We start from the raw sequence: 24,044 nt of genomic DNA, 5'->3' as shown, positions 1-24,044 counted from the left end.
ACTGACATTAAAATCATGGGAATATGAATAGGACATCTACTCTAGGTTTTTTGGGATAAAATGTAAGAATTCGAGGCAAAAGAAGCTAGAACAACTAGAACATTTATCCTTTTTAATGTAGGAAGTTAACATAAGCATCAAAGCATAAATACTAGGATGACCAGAATGTTGCTTGTGTGTAGACACACCAGACACACAAGAGATCTATTTTATACCAAGTATTCAGTAAGTATTCTGTCTGTAGTAACCCTTGAATTTGTAACCTAAGATAGAAGTGTGCTAGATATACTCATAGTGACCCATACATTCACTTAGCAAGATGAGTATCAGTATTTACTATAGCATGAAGAGTTCACTCCAATAAGCAAGGAGAAGAACCAATGTTATTGATATGTCCATATAAAAGGAGTCAAGGTACACAAGGCCATCCAACATGATATGGAGGCTCTTATAATGGACACTTGTCTTAGATGGAAGCTTCAAATTATTAGAACTAAACCACAAATAGAAAGCAAAGAAAAGATCATGCCCCCAATCATTACTTCTCTAGTAAAAAATGACATCATTTAGTTGCTCAAGGAGACATGATGAAGCAAAAGTGAAACAAACAAATAAAATGCTCAACATATCTAAACAAGTATATCATTTTGAGTTTTTGTGTTATAGGATTGATGTCAAGTGTCAATGTCCAGAATATGGATGAAAGAAATCTCTTTAGTAGGGTAACGATAGTAGATAGAAATAGTTAGAACAACTAGTGACTAAATTCAAAGAGAAATCTTTAGTAAGAAGAACCTTGGTAGGAACTGAGTGATAGTAGACATACACAATTAGGACAACTGGTGACTAATGCAAGAGAGATCTTTAATAAAGGAATCTTGACAAATGACACAAGCGACAGTAGGTAGATGTAGCTAAAACAACTAGTGACTATCACAAAGGAGACTCCATGAGGAGAATTTCAAAAACTAGTGAAGCTAGCGACAGTAGGCAGACACAGCTGAAACAACTGGTGATTGTCGCAATAGAGATTCTATGAGAATCTCAAAAAAGAGTGACAATAGGAAGGCATAGTTGGAACAAATAGTGACTTTAGCAATAGAGATTCTATGAGACTATAGGTGGTGCCCCTAAGTTTTGACAAAGTTCAATCTATTGGCACTCAAAATTGCATTCTCATTTTAAGCATCCATTTGAAATTTTGAGTCAAATCAAGCCTCATAAATGCATATGTACTTGGTTATATATGACTGTACTTTTGAGCCCCAAGAGGTGTTTAATGCTTCTAACACCTTGCATTTAGTGTGTCCACATGTTTCATGATGATAAATTGACATTCTGAGCTAGTTCGTGAAGTTCCATTTCGAGCATTTTACAGATATGTATTTTACCCTGAGTGTCAAATAGCGACAGGAGGCTATGTTTGCATGTGAATATCTTGCGCCTAAAAAATTTTCATGACTCACTAGTTTGGGAGTATTTAATGTCCATAATTGAGAGCCTATGTTTCAGATTTTGAGTTGTTTCAAGTCTATTTGACTAGGTTTTGAATCCCTCAAAGTTGGTCATTTGATATTGTCAGGTTGATGTACATTGCACATAATTCTGTGAGGCCCTGTTTGATGAGTTATAACCTTTGACCAGTTGACTAAAATGTTGAAATTTCTTTTGCATTGCATTATAGATGTCAAAGACTTGTTATGTTTCAAGTTTCAACTTATGACGAATCCGTTTGATCAGTTTTCAAATGTGATTCCAAACGCAATTTCTATCTTTTTACTGGTGTCAACATTTGCAAATTTTTTGGAACCCCTGTTTGTGATGTTATAACTCCTAACCCATGATAGATGAGACCAAATAGATTGTACCACTATGTTTTCCTCTAAAAATATTCTAAGTGTGTTAGTTTGCAAGTCATAACGAATCCATTTGCACACTTTTCCAAGTCCATTCCATTTGCAAAAAATGTTTCCTTTCAATGTTTCCAGTTATCAAATTTTGAGTAGCCTATTTTGATGACTTTCCATTTGCGTCCTATTATTCGTCATGAGCCCAAATCACAAATTCATAATGTCTTCATGACAGAGAACCAAAATCCTAGTTTTCATTTGCCCAAGTGTCTGTTTGCCCAATTTTCAAAGCCAAATCCGTATGTGATTTGTTGTTTTCTGACTTGTTTTCATGCAAGTAATTCTGAGTAAGCAACTTTGATGGTCAATATATTTTGACCTAGAATTCACTGTGAGATGAGATTTCACATGGTACAAGGGAGCAGAATAGAGAATCAGTGGGTCAGATTCCAGAACTCGATCAGGTGTTCTAGTCAATTTTTAAGGCCAGTCGATAGACCTCCTAACATAAAATTCAAAGTTTACGGATCAGTGATAAAATGGATTTTAGTTGATTGATCAATGATCGAACTTGGTTCTAATCAATATGATGGGTTTGATGGATAAGTTTGAAGGTTCAGTTATTTGAAAATGAATTTTGTTTTAGCCAGACCCACTGAAGGGCTCAACTGATTCTACCATATTAATAAGGCATTGGCTTACAGGTGATGACTTTCTAATATGCTTTGGATCCATACTTCTCACAACATTTTACCTTGCAAGATTGTCTAATGCATTATTGAAATGAAGTGTAAAGTCTTTCATATTGGAGTTGAAGAAAATGGTCAAGTAACATCGAGGATAATTCACATGAAGACAGGTATTTTTATATGGAAAATGTGATAGAGGGATATATAATGTGTTAGAATTCTTTAGAATAACTGAGAATTGGGGGGGGGGGTGTGTGGGGTGAATCAGTTATCCAAGGTCCAAAAGCCCTAATAATACTTTTTCTCTACTTATGATAAATCCATACACTTTTCATCCATCCAAACTTAAATCGACCATCTTAGCAAGTTACAACAAATCAACATGCAGGAATAAAACATGCAAGATCAACGCATGACATAGTGATTTACGTGGAAACCCAATTTGGGAAAAACCACCAGTAACATGTTACTTGATTTTCACTCTTCTAAAGTGATGCCCTATTAAAAGCCTACCTTGTTAAAGGCTTACAACACACTGTTAAATGTGACCTTGTTAGAGGATTTCACAATACTATTAGGAATGGGCCTGATCAAAGGACTTTAGAAAATTCACTTGGAATGTCACCCTATTAAAGGATTTACAACATGGATATTAAACCAACCTAAGTCCATAGGATTTAAACTATCTATTACAATTGCTAGAGAGTAACAATAATGGATTGTTGATCTGATACAACTGACAACATACTTTGCAAATTTTAAATCACTATTCAGTTCAGTCCTTTTTCTTGGCTTTTAATCACTTCAGCTCTTACAGCTTGTCATCTCAAGCTTTATCTCCTTGTGTCTTCTTACTCATCATACCAATGCATCCATATTTTTGGTCATCTGTTGAAGCAGACAAACTATGCTTTCTTACTCCTTAGCACCTCCTTCGGCAATTATGCTTTCATGCTTGACCTCTTCTCTCTCTTTGTGACCTTATGACTCCTTAAATAGAAATTTCATTTACTTTTGCCGCTTGATTCTCCCTTCTCAACTTTAGGGTTTCAAATGGATTAGGTAGGATACAATATATCTACCCCATATCTTGCTTTTATTTAGAAAACTTCATCTAGAGTCTAGTTATATTCTCCAAAAATGTTCTACATGGTGTTCTATGCCACCAGCTCATCACTCTTATCTTCTATTTAATTCATAGACTTCTAGATAACAACCTTGTTGGCTTAGATCTGACAAATCTTCAATTTTTGAAATAATGTAGGAACTCGGCACTATTGGTTTACTGATGTTTGGCAACTCTGTGTTACTCGACACTTGTTTCTGCTCGGCACTTGGTTCTACTCGGCACTTGTTTTTACTCGGCACTTATATCTGCTCGACATCTAAAGATCACTCACCACTTGCTCAACTTCAACTAGGAATCTGTTTGGCTCCTTAATGATCTTAGTTAGTCTTTACAAATGACTTAGCTAAAACCTTACATCTTTGATATGTTTCAATGTGCCTATTTTCTATGTCTTAGAGTATGTCATCAATACACTTTTTCATCAATGGCTTAGCTGATCCTTGGACTTCATTACAACATCATAACTTCAACCTTTCTATAGGTGTTTTAGTTACATCTTATTGATTGCCTCCTCCTTATCAATCAACCAATTGATAGTATTTGGATCACTAAAGCAATTTTCATTCTTGCAAGTAGCAAGTTTGACATCAATGACAAAACAATGATTGAGAACATTCTTTACCAGTTCCATATGATCATTCCAACAATTTTCCTCATGATCTTTTCAATCATTTCCAACAAACTCCCTCTTTGGCATTGATGCCAAAACCAAACTGATCAATTGATCAACTTAGTTACCACCAAGATTGTATACGTTGTTTGCTACTTGTCCTGGTTGCTTGCATCCTTACTACTGATCTCATATATCTCTCTCTTTCATATATATCTCCCTCTTTCATATATATCTCCCTCTTGCTTTGTATTGATCAGGTTTCTGCATATTTCTCCCTCTTTGACATAAATGCCAAAGATGTAGCATCTTAATTATGCAAAATATAAGTTTTTCCTTCTTGATGTCTTTCTCCCTCTATCACCATACTTGTGACTGATTTTGAGTTTCTGCTCCTGCTATCATCCTCTGCATCATTCTTCTGATATTTCAATGATTTGTTCCTATTGATGTATGGTAGCATCCTTGTTGCTTTAAACTACTTGAGTTAGGGGTATTACTCCCAACTTGCCTCTAAGATATTCATAAGTATCCTTGGGCAATGGTTTGGTGAAGATATCTGCAGTTTGTTCCTTTGTGTGAATGTATTCCAACTTCACTTGTTTGTCTTCTACCAATTCTCTGACATAATGATACTTGATTGCAATATGCTTGGTTTTTGCATGCATTAATGGTTTTTTGGATATGTTTATAAAACTTGTATTATCACAATACAATATCACAGGTTTTGTTACCTCTTCTTTCATTCCTTTCAATAGATGTGTGAGCCACAAAATCTTTGTGCAATTGACTGTAGCTGCCACATACTCTGATTCTACAGTGGACTGGGATGTGCATGTTTTTTTCTTGCTAGTCCAAGTAACTAGCCTTTTACCTAAAAATAATGCACCTCCACTTGTGTTTTTTCTATCATCAATGTTGCCTCCCCAATCTACATTTGTATATGCATTGAGTTCAAACTTTCCATTCTTTTTGTAGTATAGACCAAAGTTATCAGTTCCTTTGAGATACCTCATTATTCTTTTTGCTTATGTGAGATGATTTTCTTTGGGATTAGTAGAGAATATAGCTACTATTCCAACTGCTAATGCTATGTCTGGTTTGTTATGTACAACATATTGTAGTTTTCCAATCATAGATCTGTACATTGTTTGATTGACTTCAGCTGATTCATCATTTTTGGATAGCTTATTTCCTATTGCCATTGGTGTGCTGACTGGTTTGGACTCCTCCAATCCAAACATTTTAAGTATCTCTTTGATGTACTTTGATTGTGTCACAAATACACCATGTTTTAGTTGATGTACTTGCAATCCAACAAAAAATTTGATCTCTCCAAACATAGACATTTCAAACTCATGTTTCATTTTGTCAGCAAAGCCTTTGCAAAGCACTTCTTTTCCTCCAAACACTATGTCATCCACAAAGATTTCAGATACAATAATATCCTTACCTTCTTCTGATTTAATGTACATGTTGTTGTTATCATCAGTTCTTTCAAATCCTATTTGCACTAGATACTTGTGAAGTCTCTCATACCATGCTCTAGGTGCTTGTTTTAGACCATAGAGTGCTTTATGTAGTTTACAAACCATATCCCTGTTGTTCTCATGAAAAAATCCCTCTATTTTTTCAATGTAGACTTCCTCTTCTTGTATACCATTTAAAAAAGTAGACTTTACATACATCTGATAAACTTTGAAATCTTTATATGTAGCATATGCAAGTAAAATTCTTACTCCTTCCATTCTAGCAATAGGGGTGAATGTTTCCCCATAGTCTAATCCTTCTTCTTGAGCATAACCCTTGCATACTAGTCTAGCTTTGTTTCTAGTAATCTCACCATTCTCATCTAGCTTGTTTCTGAATACCCACTTGGTGCCAATCACATTCTTGTCAACTGGTCTGGGAACCAAACTCCAAGTTTTATTCTTCCTTATTTGATCAATTTCTTCTTCCATAGCTTTATACCAGTCATCATCTTGTAATGCACCATATACTATCTTAGGTTTAGATTTTCTAATCAGACATGATTCATGTCTTAGTCTATTCCTTGTCATTGGTCTTGCATCTTTGTCACCAATAATTTGTTCAATAAGGTGATGTCTTTTTTCATATTTGGATAATCTTGGTTCTATCCTTGTTTCTATGTTTGATCTTTCTGATTCAGGGTCACTATGTACTGAGTTTTCAGGTTGTTCTTCATTTATTTCAAGTGTACTGTCTTCAATATCAGATTGTGCATTTCCTTCATTCTGCAACTTGGCTTCTAAATGTAACTCGGCATTTACTGGTTGTGATTTGGCTGAGACTGAAATTTGTTGTTGAGTTTCAATTTGATTGACAACATCCTCATCAATAGGCATTCCTTCATAAGAATACACAAAGGTTCTGTATTCATTCGTTCTCTTTGGTTTTTCAGCTTGGACTTCTATATGCTCATCGAAGTTTACATTTGCACTTTCCCCAATTTTGTTAATGTTAGTACTCCAACACGTATATGCTTTACTTCTAGTGGAGTAACCAAGGAATATGCCTTCATCACTCTTTGCATCAAATTTTCTATTTCTAGCATCTTTAAGGACAAAGCATTCGTAACCAAATACTTTGAAATGTTTTACATTGGGTGAATGATCATACCATAATTCAAAAAGTGTTATAGTTGTACCTTTCTTGACTTGTACTCAATTTAGTGTATGAATAGCTACACTTATAGCTTCTCTCTATTATTTTAGAGCAACAGTCTTTTCCATCATTAATGTTCTACATAGTCAATCACAGATCTATTTCTTCTTTCAGAAATTCCATTCTATGGGGGAGTTCTAGGAGCTGATGTTTGTCTTTTGATTCCTTTGTCATTACAAAATATCTCAAATTTATTTGATGTGAATTCACCACCTCTATCTGATTTCAAGCATTTCAAGTTTTTTCCTATTTCCTTTTCAACTCTAGCCACATACCACTTAAACATTTGAAAAGCTTCAAATTTTCTTTTTAAGAACATAACAGTCATCATCCTGGAATAGTCATCAACAAACAACATTATGTACTTATCTCCTCTATAGCTTTGTACTTCCATTGGACCACATAAGTCAGTATGAACTAACTCAAGTACTTCTTTAGATGTATAATTTTTGCTTTTGAAACTTGACTTTGTCATCTTTCCTAGCTGACATTGTTTGCACATGATATTATCAGGCATCTTCAATTTTGGTAAACCTCTGACTTTCTTCATTTTACTGATATTGACCAGGTTATCAAAGTTGACATGACATAGCCTTTTGTGCCATAACCATTCATCATCAAATTTTGCAACAAAACAAGAGACATCATCCATATCAAGGTAAAATAGATTACTTCTTGTTTGATCTCCTTTTCCTATCAGTTTACCATCAGTATCATAGATTTTTGCAGTTTTGTTTCCAAATTCCACTTTGCATCCTATATTGCCTAACTCTGAGACACTCAAAAAATTGTAGTTTAATCCTTCAACATAGTATGCATTATCACATGAAATTTTCTCTGTGAGCTTAATGGAACCATTTCCTTTTATTTTACATGGAGCATCATTACCAAATCTAACACTATTTCTATCATACTAAGTAAAGTTAACAAACTTACTTTTGTCTCCTATCATGTGATGTGAGCATCCACTGTCTATGATCCATCTGTCATTTTTGTTCATACATGTTACCAGTGCTATCGGGTCTTCTTCATCAGATTGGTCCTTCATGGCTACATAAACAACTTGATCATCATTATCATCAGAATTCTCTTCATCAATATAACACTTTTTGCCTTTGTCTTTGTAATCTCTCTTATCATCTTCTCTTCTATATTTGTATTTGTTTCCTTCCTTGTAATCCTTTTTCTGTGTACACCTTGCAGCAATATGTCCTACTTCATTTCAATTGAAACAAATGATAGGCATCTTACCTTTGAATTTTCCTTGACCTCTGCGAAATCTTCTAGCAAGCAATGCTTCCAATTGTTCCACATCTTCTTCATCAGTGCTACTGTCATTGGATACATATTTCATCTTTCTTCCCTTCTTTGATTTCACCTATTCAGCATCTTTTAGTGATAGCTTGGGTTTGAAAGTAGATTCAACATTCTCAGGTCTGTAGTTGTCAAAGTTAGATAACTCAAATGCAGTGAGTCTACCCACTATACCTTCAAAACTTAGATTGTTTCCTGGTACACATCTTAGTTCTTGTATTGCTAATACTCTAATAGCATAGATAGGGAGCGAGGTTCTTAAGAACTTACTATTAATAGTACCTTTATCCAATTGACCACTCAAACATCTTATTGCACTTACCACTTCCTTTATTCTTGCACCATACTGAGCAGCATTCTCATTTTCCTCCATTTTCTTATCATCAAACTTTCCTCTAAGGCTTTCTCTTTTTTCTCTTTGGACATTCTGATCTCCTCCATAGATGTATGATAGGGCTTTCCACATTTTGAATGCAATGTCACATCCTTTGATATCATCAAATTCAGCATAGTTGAGGGCAGAAGCAATTTCTAGCATTGTCTGATTGTATTCCTGTTTATTTTTCAAATCTTCTATAGTAAGAGTACCAGTTGGATCAACATGTTCAGTAACAATTGAATTTTGGGAATAATCTCCTATGGATCCAAGATGTAGCTACATCAAACTTTTCCATGCAATAAATTTGTCTTTGTTGAGCTTAGGGACTTCTCTCTTAGGCATTTTGATATTTCCTGCTTATAGTCCCTTTAAACTGAATCAGCAGTTTGGCTCTAATACCAATTGTTAGAATTCTTTAGAATAAATTAGAAGGGGGGGGGGGGGGGATGGGGGGGGTTTGAATCAGTTATCCAAGGTCCAAATTCCCTAATAATACTTTTTCTCTACTTATGATAAATCCATACACTTTTCATCCATCAAAACTTAAATCAACCATCTTAGCAAGTTACAGCAAATCAACATGTAGGAATAAAACATGCAAGATCAACACATGAAATAGTGATTTATGTGGAAACCCAATTTGGGAAAAACCACTAGTAACATGCTACTTGATTTTCACTCTTCTAAAGTGAGGCCCTGTTAAAGGCTTACAACACACTGTTAAATATGACCTTGTTAGAGGATTTCACCATACTATTAGGAATGGGCCTGATCAAAGGACTTTAGAACATTCACTTGGAATGTCACCCTATTAAAGGATTTAAAACATGATTATTAAACCAACCTAAGTCCATAGGTTTTAAACTATTTGTTACAATTGCTAGAGAGTAACAATAATGGATTGTTGATTTGATACAACTTACAACATACTTTGCAGATTTCATATCACTCTTCAGTTCAGTCCTTTTGCTTGGCTTTTAATCACTTCAGCTCTTACAGCTTGTCATCTCAAGCTTTGTCTCCTTGTGTCTTCTTACTCATCATACCAATGCATCCATATCTGTGGTCATTTGGTGAAGCAGAGTAACTATTCTTTCTTACTCCTTAGCACCTCCTTCAATAATTATGCTTTCATGCTTAACCTCTTCTCTCTCTTTGTGACCTTATGACTCCTTAAATAGAAATCTAGTTTGCTTTTTTCACTCGATTCTCCCTTCTCAACTTTAGGGTTTCAAATGGATTAGGTAGGATGCAATTTATCTACCCCATATCTTGCTCTTGTCTAGAAAACTTCATCTAGAGTCCAGTTGTATTCTCCAAAAATGTTCTACATGGTGTTCTGTGCCACCAACTCATCACTCTTATCTTCTATTTGATTCATAGACTTCAAGATAACAACCTTGTCGGCTTATATCTGGCAAATCTTTGATTTTCAAAATAATGCAACAACTCGGCTCTATTGGTTTACTGATGTTCGAAAACTATGTGTTACTCGACACTTTATTCTACTTGGTACTTGGCACTCTGCACTTGTTTTTGCTCAACACTCGACACTTGTTTTTGGTTGACATTGAATTCTGATCGGCACTTATTTTTACTTGGCACTTGTATCTGCTTGGCATCTGAAGTTCACTCAACACTTGCTCAAATTCAACTAGGAATTTGTCCGGCTCTTTAATGATCTTAGTTAGTCTTTACAAATGACTTAGCTAAAACTTTACATCTTTGATATGTTCCAATGTGCCTATTCTCTATCTCTTAGAGTATGTCATCAATACACTTTTTCATCAATGGCTTAGCTGATCCTTGGACTTCATTACAACATTATAACTTCAACCTTTCTATAGGTGTTCTAGTTACATCTTATTGATTGCCTCCTCCTTGTCAATCAACCAATTGATAGTATTTGGATCACTAAAGAAATTGTCATTCTTGCAAGTAGCAAGTTTGACATCAATGAAAAAACAATGATTGAGAACATTCTTTACCAGTTCCATATGATCATTACAACAATTTTTCTCATGATCTTTTCAATCATTTCCAACATAATGTTGATGGAAAGTCAAATTATGATATTCCTATCATGATTTATTTTAGTTAATTGTGTCAAAGAACCCACCTCATTGACATCACTGATGACAAAGCAATGAATGGTTCAACTTGTTCTAAAGCGTGCCTTGCTACTAAATTTAAGGAGATCACTATAGTTGGAGGTAATTGTGAGTTTGGGGTGAAATAAATTCATTGAGAAGTTAACACCAATATATTATTGCATCTGAAAGGCTTGATCTAGTTTTGTTTATTGTTGAATTGCATCTGGAGGAACTTTGTTTTCAAAAGGGGCAATGTTCATGCCTAGATGAGTGCACACTCGAAGCAGGGGACATTGCAAGGAACAAGAGCTACAGGTTTAAGTGAATATGCCCACATCCAATAGTTGAAGGTAGTCACCAAACTTAAAAGAACAAGCTCCAAGCTGTAAAAATAGAGTAGGCACCAAGGAGCGGACATAACATGCATTGGAGAAAAGCCCACAGCTTATGAGAGGAGGTTTTCAATGCCATCTATGCTGAGAAATAAAAAAGCCGTAGGGGTAGCAAAATAGAAAGTAGGCCATCGTATACAAAGGAGGCTCATGTGTATAATAAAAGCCGCAGTCAAGCAAACTACATCAATGAAGATGCCTTTTAAAGTCTCCATGCTTAAAAAAGAGGTAAGCCATGGCTAAGTAGCAGGAGACATCAATATAAAGAAGACTAGCCCATGTATTCAATGCAAGAAAGAATTTCCACATGCATAACAGAAAAGGAAGTCACCCATCCAATCTAAGTGGCATCTTACATAGAGCAGCCCACAATCTGGAGAAGTCGTTGAAAATAGAGGACCAGATTTTAAGAAGGGAATAGCTAATGAATGGAAAATCTGCCATTAATATAATTCCAAGCAGGTGAAGGGAGTCATTTGGAGGTAGGAAATTCATGGCTTGGAAGGTGCCAAGAAAATACAAAGTGCAAGGTAACGCTAAGAAGGGAGGTTGTAAATTTTAAACTAGTTCAGAGCAACAACCAATAAAGGGAGATTCATGCCATGAAGCAATCTACGCCAAATTAGGAAAGCTATAGCCACAGCGTGCAGACGAGTTTGTAAAGAAGTGCCAAAGAAAGAAAGAGGAGTCCATGCAGGGGTCCATGTTACCAATAACAGAGGCAAACACATTGACAAATAGTAGCAGACCATGTTAAGATGAGAGAAACTCACGCAAGACAGAGGAGTAGAAATTGCATTTATAATGTTGATCTTGTAACAGAAGAGATCATTCATATAGAAATGGAAATTCATGACATAGAGCAGTTAATGTAAGGGAAATATTCAAAATGGAGAAGCTGATTGAAGAATCCACCAAAAATCAAAGGTTAAAGATGCTTGGCATCAAAGGAGAGCTGTGTGTTAAAAGGCTAGCAACAAATAAAGGGTAGCACACAGAAAGGATAAAGGAGCCCAAAACACATAAAAACAAGGACCCACCCACATCAAAGCAGAGAAAGCTGCCATGTTTAAAGGAGATAACAGTGAGCTTTTATCCCACATGCTCCATGGGTAAGACTTTTTAAGTCTTCTTATACTACTTGTGCATATGGGTTAGTGTCTTAAAGGAAGAGGGCTTTTGGAAAGCCATAGGGTTGGTTGTGGGATCCCACCTGTACGCCAGTGGATGCCAGCATGGAGGTAAAGCTAAATTTTGAACAAACATGCATTTAAAGTTGTGATGTCAGCAAGTTCCAGGCAACCGAAAAACTCAAAAATTTGGCACCTCGCTACTTCGCTAGCCAAGAAATCTCAAAAATCCAGCTAGCAACATAGCGAGGTTGCTGGAAAACTCCAAAAATTGGTGAAAGAAAACTCCAATGTGAAATGCAACGTGGCTCCCATGTGGAGTTGTAGTCATTAAATAAGGAGTGACATATGGTGAGCATGCGATGACATGGCATTTAAAATGAAGATGGAAGGAGATTTTGACACGTGTCGTGATTGTGTGGTCATCACTACATCACCAAATAGAAGATGTATGAGAATTACCATAGCAACATGGTGAGGGTTGATGTGGTGATGACACATGGCCACGGGTCCCGATAATGCTGACAAGGCAGATGTGAGTTTTGACCAATAGTTGAGTGCTACATGGCATCTGGGTGGCATGATGATGTGGCAAGGACAAGGATGAATGAAGTGATGCCATGTGGCACCAACTGTGCAAGCCTGATCCGATCATGTCTTAACACATGCCCAGGTTGGTCAAACTAAGTTTGACTCAGATTGGAAGGGGAGGAAGAATTTCAAAGGCATAAAATAAAATTTTATTTTATTCCTTCTTAGGTTCTACGTGTAGGGCATAAAATTTTAAAATCATATTTGAATTATTCTATAGTTTTAACTTTTGTAAAGTTAAAATATATGCAATATGTGCTATGGAAGCTGTCAATAGAGGCCTGATTTTCAAACAAGCATAATAGGTGCTATTTTTAACCAAAATAGGTGCTCCAATATACCACTGGAACTAGAATGAGACAAATTTTCTGAATTTGAGGTCAATTTTTGCACAGGTGCTCACCATTTTTCAGTGTAGGCCAATGTGTAAAATTTGGGGCATTGGTGGTAGAATGAGCAAATTTCAACATTGGTCATCAGAATTGGTTGGAGGGTAGTTATGAAGACTATTTGAAGCAAGAATGTGGAAAAAATGACTTTGAGAAGATTCTATTGCATTTTGGAGGCCTCTTAACTGATTTTTGGCTTAACCATGATTTAAAATCTGACATCAAAAGTTGTTATGATGATGAACCAAATATCTAAGATTCTTTATGCCTTGTAGAGCCAGAATGATGGGATTTGATTTTCAGTTATAGAGAGAAGGTAGAGAGAGGCTTTTGATCTTCTTGGGAAGGAATTTTGAGTGGACACTTGTCATATCCTGATCAGATTCGAGAATTCACTTCTCCCTATATCATTCCCTTTCTTTCTCACTATAAGGGTTCCAATTTCTGGGAAGAAAAAACCACTCACTGTTGAGAGACCATATTCTAGTTCCAGTTTTGATGGATTCCAAATATTGAGACACCATTATTTAGCATAATTCTTTCATGTGAATAGTAGTAGTGTAGATAATATAGCAAGTTCTTATATGTTAGGTGTTTTCATGTTTTAATTTTGTGTATCTGAATGTATAGTTTCAAGGAAATCAATACATATGAGCAATAATTTCACTAGTTTCATTCTAGTTTTTGTCTCCTATCTCATAAATCTATAAGTATTATGCAGTCTTGGAACAAATATCTAAGATCCCTTTGCATCCCCTTCAGGTTGTATGTTTGATGTATTTTTGTATTGGACCAAAGGGCCAAGTAAATGCTTGATATGTTCAACAAGGTTACTGGTTACTTGAGAAGGATATTTTGTGAGAATGAGATCTGAATGAACGCTGATGTCTAAATCACAAGGTGATTAGATAGATCTGATGTCTGGGTATAAGAAATATGTCTTGATGTCATAGATGTATGTTTTGAATTCATGGAATTGTGCAATGGATTAGGCACTAATCAATTATAGGATCATTTGTTATACTGCTGCATATTTGAGGTTGTGTTGAATCAACATCATTAATCAAATGTTTCCCCTTTCATGTTGAAAGTTATTCAAAGATTAACCCTCACTTAGCTTACCAATTTCATGAGTTAGGTCATTAACTATTTCATGCTTATGAAATGCTAGTTAAGTATAGAAGAATTAGGGGTATCATCTGTTATTCTGGATTCTAATTATGCTTATTGCACTAGTCACATAATTGAATCCTAAGAGGTTTAGCCGCCTAGGTTTTGCAGAGCTTGAAGTGTAGAGGGAGTGTAGCATTATAGTTGGCCTAGGTTCTTGGTAAATTGTGTCCATTATTGGAGATAGCTGCCCATAGATGCAATTTTTCCTTGCATACTTGGTTATTCAAATTCTGTTAAATTGAGAGCCAACACAATCCATGGATACATGAGTGAAAAAACAATAAACTAAAGCAAGAAAGCATCTGTATAGGAAGCCAGAAGATGCACTGCAAGATGGAGCACTGGGAACAAGAGGTGCTTGTTTACTAAGTTTTCACCTTATTGGTAGAGCTTCTATATTTTTGCTACCATGATGCCTGTTTCCAAGTTTTCCTCAATGGCACTTTTCTTTGTTTTCCAATTTTTTTTTTTGTAATTTTCTCTTCTTGATTTTTTTTTTGGTATTTTGGAATTTTTCAAATTTTTTTGTATAACCAAGGTGCCTATTGCTAGGTTTTCACCAGGGTAATGATTTCATTTTTAGTACATTTTTGCAATTTTTAGATTATTTTTTTAGGACATTTAGAAATATACAGAGAGCTTCTAAGATCATATCAGCTATAGAACTACTTTAGGTGGAGAGTGTTGATAGGCTCCTTGAGCACCTTTCCATCAGTTGTAGAAAGTTGGTAAGCACCAGATTTGAATACTGCAATGACAATGTAAGGACCAAGCTAGTTTGGTTTGAACTTCCCTTTTTGGATTTTTTGTTGCTAATTCTTCGGATTTTCTCTTAGGACAACATCATCTAGTTGGAAATCATGTGGCTTAACTTTCTTATTATTGCTTCTAGACATTCACTGCTGAAAATCTCCAAGATGGTCGCATGCCACTTATCGACATTCATCTAATAGTGCTAGCTCTTGAAGCTGAGATATTCTATAATCTTCATCTGTGATGAGGCCTTTCATAGATATTCTTAGAGTAGGAATCTCAACCTCTATTGGAAGCACATTATCTACTCCATAAACCAAAGCAAAGGGCATTGTACCTGTTGGAGTCTTGATACTTGTTCTATATACCCACAGAGCTAGATTAATCTGAAGGTGTTAGTGCCTTCCAAATTTACTAATTGTGTGATGCCAGATCTTGAGGATTGTCTTGTTGGATGCCTCTACCTAGCCATTACCTTGGGGGTAATAGATAGAAGACCAATGTTGTGTGATTTTGAATCTTTTGCATAGCTCCTTAAGGTCTTTATTTTTAAACTATCCTCCATTGTCAGTAATGATAGAGGATAGTACACCATACCTACATATGATGTAGTTTGTAATAAAAAGAAACTTCAATTTTTCCATTTTCAATTATGAGAGGTACTACATCTACCCACTTTGTGAAGTAATCTATAGCTATAAGAATGAACTTATATCCATTAGAAGAAGAGGGGTGAATCTAACCCACAAGATTCAAGGCCCATTGTTGGAATGGCCACAATGTGATAGATGAAATTAGCTCCCTAGCTGGAGTGTGAATCAGATTTCCATGGAGCTAGTACTGCTTAGAGGACATGGCATACTTGATTACCTCTTGCTCCATATTTGGCCAATTGTAACCAACTCTAATAAGTTTGTGAGCTAGTGTTAAGCCATTTGAGTGAGATCTGCAAATACCCTCATGAACATCAATTAATGCATGTTTGGACTCGTTGGGTTCTAAACACCTAAGGAGTGTTCTATCGAGACCTCTCCTAAACAAGTCATCAACAATAATGACATACTATGAAGCATTATGGATAAGGTGACATTTTTCATTCCAGGTTAGATAGTCTAGAATGGTTTGATTACATAGATAGGAGTAGATGTGGTGGCAGTGAGATGAGTCTTGTCCTACAATAGAAAAAATCATCCTAGAATTAGGGGTATTATAGGCAAGGTAGAGTAATGCTTCCACTAGGAACTCATGTTGAAGATCATTCTCTGGTATCTATAGCAAGGAAGCTAGAGTAGCCGCAACATTAGCTACTTTGTTATATGCTTGAGGAATTTACTAGAAGGTGATGTGAGAAAAATATTTCTTCATGTCATCAAACATGCATTTGTAAGGGATCAATTTTTCATTCTTTGTTTGATACACATCATTAACCTAGTTGATTATGAGCTGAGAGTCCCCAAAGATATTTAATTGATCCACCCTCCATTCAACCACAATCTTCATGCCATTAATTAGAGCCACATATTCTACAATGTTTTTTGTACAAGGAAATAGAATCTTGTATGCTTTACATAGTGAATGTCTCTGTGGTGTTATGAAGAGTAACCAAGCACTAGATCCCTATTGTGTGAAGGACCCATCGAAGAACATTACCCATGTCTGGTGTGTGAGTGTCAAAATTGACTCATCCAAAAAATCAATGTTTAGTGGGAGAAGACTCTGCATTGGTGTATCTGCTAGTTGATTAGCAATTACTTTTCCCTTGATAGCCTTTCATTTGACATGCTGAATGTCAAACTCACTAAGTACCATGACCCACTTAGCCAATCTTCTTGTTAGAGATACCTTGCTGAGCAAGTACTTTAGTGGATCAATTTTAGCCACTAGTCACATAGTGTGAGCAAGCATGTAGTGTCTCAACTTTTGGGAAGAAAAGATAACTGCCAAACAATATTTTTCAATGATATTGTAATTCATCTCATAAGAGATCAATGTGTGACTCAAATAGTAAATAGCTCTTTCCTTGTTATTGTTGTCCTCTTGAGCTAATAATATACCTAGAGATGCTTTAGTTGCTAAGATGTACAAAATTAGAGGCTTCCTATAGATAGAGGCATTAAGATTGGTAGATTAGCAAGATATTGTTTTATTTGTGTCAAGCTTTGCTTGTAATCATGACTTCAGTTATATTTCACATCCTTATGTAGAGTCTTTGTAAAAGGTTGTGATCTATCTACCAACTATGAGATGAACCTATGAATAGATTGGAGCCTTCCTCATAAACCTCTCATCTAACTGATATTACAAGGCAGAGGCATATTCATGATTGCTTGAACTTTCTTTGGATCCACCTCAATTCCTTTTGCGAACACAATATATCCTAGTAGTTTCCCTGATGTAGCACCAAATGTGCATTTCTTAGAATTAAGCCTGAGACTAAATTTTTTCATGTGATCTAGGATAGGTCCCAACTCCTACAAGTAAGTATTTTGTTTTGCACTCTTGACCAAGGTATCATCCACATAGTCCTCCATGGTCTTATGCAGCATATCATGGAAAATTGTAGTGACTTTTCTTTGATATGTAGTACCAAAAATTTTCAAGCCAAATGGCATTACGTTCCAATAGAAGGTTCCCCATGCACATGTAAAAGCAATCTTTTCCTAATCTTTTGGTGGAATTTTGATCTAATTATAACCAGAAAACTTGTCCATGAGTGATTATATCTCATATCCCACTATCATGTCCACTATCATATCAATGTTGTGAAGTGGAAAATCATCCTTAAGACATGCTAAGTTGAGGTCACAGATGTCAGTACAAACTTTGATAGATTTTTTGTGCTTTGAACAATGTTGGATATCCATTCAGTGTAATCAATAGCACAGATGAAACCAACTTTCACAAGCTTCTCCAATTTAGCTTTGATGAGAAATGCAACATGAGGATGCATTTTTTTAAGTTTTTGTTTAGCTAGTTTAATGCCTAGTGTGATGGACAGATGATGCATAATAAGATTAGGATCTAGTCCTGGCTTGTTAGAATATGTCCACACAAATTTTATCTTCTTTTCTTAGAAGAAGGCACTGGATTATTCTTTTTTTTCTAGAGACAATGACTATGCCAGATGTATCATGTGAGGATGTTCTTCTTTGCCTAGGTTGATCAGCTATGTTGGCTCTATCAACACTGATGATCTCTCCTGAAAGTGACTAGGAAGTGCATCAAATATCTCATCTATAGGTGCTTTAGAGAGGTTTTAATCATTGAATATGTCTTTTATTTTTACTATTTTAGATTCTGACACTTCCACAATGTGTTTTTCACCATTAGACCTTTTTTTTTTCTTTTTAATTGTATGACTAAGATATTTGATGTGAGCTTCAGTCATGTTGATGCTTTATTTTTTGGTGGAAGACATTACTAGTTTGAAAACATTCAAGTAGCAAGCAAGAGCATAGTCATTATAGAATGTGAGGACTTCACTAGATGTATTAGAATTCTAGTCTATAAGCTTGAGATATGTGAGTGAAAGAGTAGTGGCAGGTTTGATTGTATTCATAGTATAATTATTAAATGCTTTGATCAATAATTCGAGACCTAGAGTAGCTTCGTCCACAAGTGTGTTTGAATTCCTTTGAGAATTAATGTCATCAATCAAAGACTCAAGGACACTAGTTGGATTGGACCCATCTGGCCTAACCCTAGATGATTCACCCACTTCGAGTTGGTTTTCATTGACATGAACTTGGTCAATTTATTTATCTATAGTTGCTTCTGAAAGGGAGTCAAATTCATATTCCTTAGAATTAGTTTCGCATGGCAACATGTTGTAGAATTCCCCAATAGTGATAGGGACATACTCTCCTTCCTCATCTAGATTTAAACATAGGTACTTGACATGTATTGCCTGACTAGACTCTCCTTATTCTGAATGGGCACAATGTGGATCAGTATTGTCCTCAAAAGAATCACTAGTACCATCCATAGTGTTGACACATGGCATAAAGTCATCTGACTTAGGAAATAATTTAGTAAGATCATGAGGAATAGGATAAGAATAAGGATCCTCATTGTCAGTATTATCTACTTGTGTATTAGACTCAGCTTGTGATTCATTTCTAGATGAACTCTGAAGCTCTGGTATGAATTTGTTAAACCCCCAAATGGAAGGGAACCTTCTCAAAGCCTAGACCAGATGTGTATCTATTTCTTCAAGCTATTACTTTGACAAGATCAACAAGACCATTGTTATTTCATAAAATAGGACCAATTTCTTTATATCCAAGTGCTTCATGAGTCTAAGACTAGGGCCATATTTTTTTCAGGAGTGATCTCATGAGCTTGTTCTATGAGGTCAACTAGAATCTCCTCTTTGTAAACCCATGCAACAATGGCTTTTTTTTTACTTTCATCCTCTAAGGGGACTATAGCCTTGAAAAAAGTACCATTATGCTTGGTTTGATGTGTCAACACAAATGGCTTCTTGGCCTCAAATGGTCTCCCATAGTGACAAAGAGACTTAGGAAGAGATGTTAATGACAACAATGGTTTGATGTGGTATTCACCCATGTTGGTTTCTTTTAGCTTGAATGATTGCTCAATTTTATTTAGCTTTTTATCATGATAATTAGTAGATTCCCTCTTAGCAGGGACAAAATTCTTAGCAGCTTTCAACATATTGCAGGTATAGCTAGTACTTGTAGGGATAGTGACTTTAGAGCCATGAAATAGGAATTTATGCATGGATGGTATGTGGGTGGCACAACACGCATCTCATGTATCCATGGCCTTCCTAGTAGAATATTGCAAGCCAAGGGAATGTCAAGGACCTAACAAGTGACATCCCTTTCTACAAGACCTAGTGACTTTCACTTGACTTTGTCATACACTTTGATAATGATATTGTGATGATGATCAATAGAGTCGTTAGAATAATTTAATTTTCAAAGAAGAGCAATAGAGACAATGTTCAGCCTAGTGCCATTATTTTGAGTTTTACACCTCTACTAGATGGACCTGCAAGGGTTTTATCTTTGTACTATTCAAGATATGGAGTAGAAGGCATAGGACCTTTGAGTACTAGCTTGGTCCAAGAATGTTTAATAGCACTGGCATAGTATCGTAAAGATGTATTGTCAGTCATGTGGGAAGAAGGGCCTCTCTAGATAAATGGTGTTTTAGTTTTATCATTATCTTTCTTTCCCTTAATGGTAATAATGTCACAGTACTCAAAATCCATAGGTTCAACCATGTTGATCACATTGTTATTATTAGAGTATGTATAGTTGACCTTGTTGTTAGATTTTGGTTTTGAGCTCTCTCCTTTTTCATAATATGGAAAGGGTTCCTTGAATTCCTTTTGATCTGAACTCTTGTTATGTCCATATACTACAATGTCACCATTATCGATCATGTCCTAGACTTTGTGATGTAGGTTTATGTAGTTGCTAGTTTTGTGTCCATTATTTTGGTGGTACTCATAGAATGTGGTTTTGTTCCACCATGGTGGGCATGGTTGCGTATCATAAGGGTGAGAGTTGTCCAATGGTGAAATGAGCTTGTTTTGTAGCAAGGTCTTGTAAACCACATCCAAAGGTTCACCTAGAGGTGTATACTCTCATTTAGGGCATGTAGCCCATGAGTTTCTTGGTCTATTCCTATACGCCTGATTGTCGGAAGGAGGTTTCTCAACATTCTTGGTTGCATTGAGACTATCTGTGAGACTAAAGGTTGTCTTAACAGGTTCAAGAGTAACACTATCAATAACCCCATCATGTACAATTTCTTAGTTCTTGTTGATGTACTTGGGTTTGTCCTTGTCAGAGGTGGATCCTTGTTTTGTGTCCTTTTGAAGGGTAAGTTCACCCTTCTTGACCATGAATTCCTCTATGCAAATCGCTTGTGTGACCATGTCCTTAAAGGTGTGTGGATCTTGAAGTTGGACTCTATACCCAAAATTGGGCAAGAGATTATCAATGAAGATGTCAAGGTTTTTCATTTCAGGAATCTTTTGTGAATATTTAGTATAAAGTTGTCTCCACCTCTAAAGTAATGTGAGAAAAGGTTCCCCAACCTTCTACTTAAGATTAACAAATCTCAAATGTTAACAGGGTGTTGAATATTATGAGAATACTACTAGACAAATAAGTTGGCAATTTCATCAAATGTTTTGATACTAGGAGGAAAGTGTGTAAACCACTCCATATCCTGACCACCTAGACTTCTTGGGAATAAATGCATGAGATATGTCTGATTATGCATAAATTTCATAGAAAACGCACCAAATTCTTGCAAATTATTTTTGGGATTACTAGTCCCAAAGTATTTATCATACTTAGGTAACTCTACTCCTCTTGGAAAAGGAGGCATGTCTATGCTCTTGTCAAATGGAAATGGACAAAAAACATATAAGGTGTATGTTTTGTGGGTTTGTCTTTATCACACATCATTGGAGCTAGTTGGTCTTGCATGATCTTTAGTTATTTTTGGAGTTTGGAAGTTTCAATTTCCTCTTCAGGCATGATGATAGTTTCCACATTGAAATGATGGGGTAGATCAGCTCTCTCTTGGGCAATTTTGAGAAAGTATTTTTCTTTCTTTTCATTGAGTAGGAATTTAATGACCTTTTGAATGTTTTTGTCTTTATGACACTTTGCTAGGTATTCAACAAGTATTTCCACCTCTTCCTCCTCATCAGTGTAATGGTCTTTTTCTTTTTCATTCCTGGGTTGGTCTTAGTTTTTTTCGTGGTCACCATGTTCAGGTTTGTAATCAACCATTGTAGGAACATGTTTAGTTTCAGTATGTTGTGATTGGAAAGGTCCTGTTGGTGTTTTATTATGATGTTAAAACAATGCTAAAACTACTAAGCGACAAAAGGCTTAATACCTAGATATCAGTACATACATAACCTAAAGAATAGCCAATTCTCATTATCACTTGCATATGCAAAGTCCTAGGACCCAACTCCAACAAAACCTTAGACGGTTTTCTACTCTTTTGGCTCTGTAAAAACCAGGGCAGGTGTACCCGGGGATGGTTCAAAGATGGAACAATTGTATTAGAATTATTCTTAGTTTCATTTTGATTCTCATATCTAAATCCTCAAACATATACATAAATCTTACTGAATTGATAAACACATCCCTTGAACAGATATGGCCAAGAAATCTTCTATAGCTCTGCAGATGTTTCCAACAGTAATGGCTAAATGAAGCTAAAATAATCCATGCAGGCAAGTGCTGGCCAACTTTGAATATCTTACAGGAAATATAAGTAAAAATTGATTTTATGATGTACTTTGAAAAAACCAGTCATAATATACATCTCTTTTGGCTGAAATACTTTCGATCAGTGCCTAATCCATTGGGGATTCAGAGTCAAGTAAATTCTTAGATCTAATTTGTTGCTTTGCAACAAATTCTTATCAGCAATTCTTACCAGAATTTATCATTCAAAAATCCTTTTTAACATCTAAGCAACTTCATCACATTCATCAGAGCCTTTATTTAATCCATTGAATTAACAGCAATAACAAATGGATGTACAGCCTTACTATATTGCAATCAATTGCATAAGCTTTTACTCACACAACATCAAGGTAGCTAAGTATTTAAAAGGAGACAAAATTCAGAAAGAATAGATATGGGGACAGTTCATAATTTGTATTCATTTCCTTTGAAAATGGTATATCCTTTACAATAAACCCAGAAAGACCTTCAGAAAAGAAGCACAGTTCTTTCTACATTCATCTATATCTCAGAAATTTTTACAGAAAAGTATACTACAAACTACCTTTCCAAAATGTTTGGACCAAAAACAAAACTAAGCACAATACTTAGTAAAAATAGAATTCAGACCATTCTTTAGCCTTGGGATCTCACTTAAATAGTGTGAGATGCAACAAGCTTCAGGCTACAGAAGGTGACAGGTGTCCTTCTTTAGAAAGACAAAAACAAAAATAACAGAAAGGTTAATTACAACAACATTTTTTGGTGGGTCCCTTTCTATTATGCTTCTTGGTTACTGTGATTTGATCTTACAATCATTCTTCATCTTCAGAGTACATACCCATGAGGTTTGTAAGTGATGTATCATCTTCTGTTACCTGCAAACTCACTTTAACCTGGGGATTTTCCATGTCATCATTGCCGATTACAAAAGTAACTATTACTCTTACATCTTCTTCTTCATTGTCTCCTGACATCTGCTCACTAAACTGATTTTTCCATCTATTAAAAGTATCATCATCTGGCCAATCAAAACTTAGGGTTTCTCTTTGTATCTTTATTAAAGAATTTGCATTTTCCTCTAAATCATCGAATTCTTTTCTCATAGCAGCATAATATAATTGTACTTTTACCAGCTCCTCATTTGTCTTTGCCCAAAACCAATGGCTAGTTTCAGTGATGATGTTTATTATTCTGTTATCGAATAATTCAACCAATTCCTTTTTCCATTTTTCTTTTTCCTTTACTGTATCAACAGATTCTAAAGCACAAGGAAATTGGGTGAATTTTTCAGCAAGATATTTGGAAAAATAGAGTATCAATTTTCTCTGTAAAGAATCTCTTTTATCCTCAAAATTATCTAATTGATTCAATAAATCAAAAATCCTTTCAACCTGATGATAAGGCATTTGGACTGTAGATATACATATAATTGTAACATCATTATTTCTCTGTCTCCATTTTTGTGCAAGAGAATCTAGTCCATCCTTTTCTTTATTCAGCTCATCCATGAGGGTTACAATCCTTGTCAACTGATCATAAAAAGTTGACCATTGTATTTTATCCCTCAAATATGTCACACCCTGCTTCCATTTCTCTTCCTACTAATTTCTAAATTCTATCTGCCACTCATGTAAT

Source organism: Cupressus sempervirens, chromosome 10, assembly GCF_028749045.1.
Source record: "Cupressus sempervirens isolate cs-2001-9-10 chromosome 10, ASM2874904v1, whole genome shotgun sequence".
Taxonomy (NCBI): Eukaryota; Viridiplantae; Streptophyta; class Pinopsida; order Cupressales; family Cupressaceae; genus Cupressus; species Cupressus sempervirens.
This window is presented reverse-complemented; position numbering follows the sequence as displayed.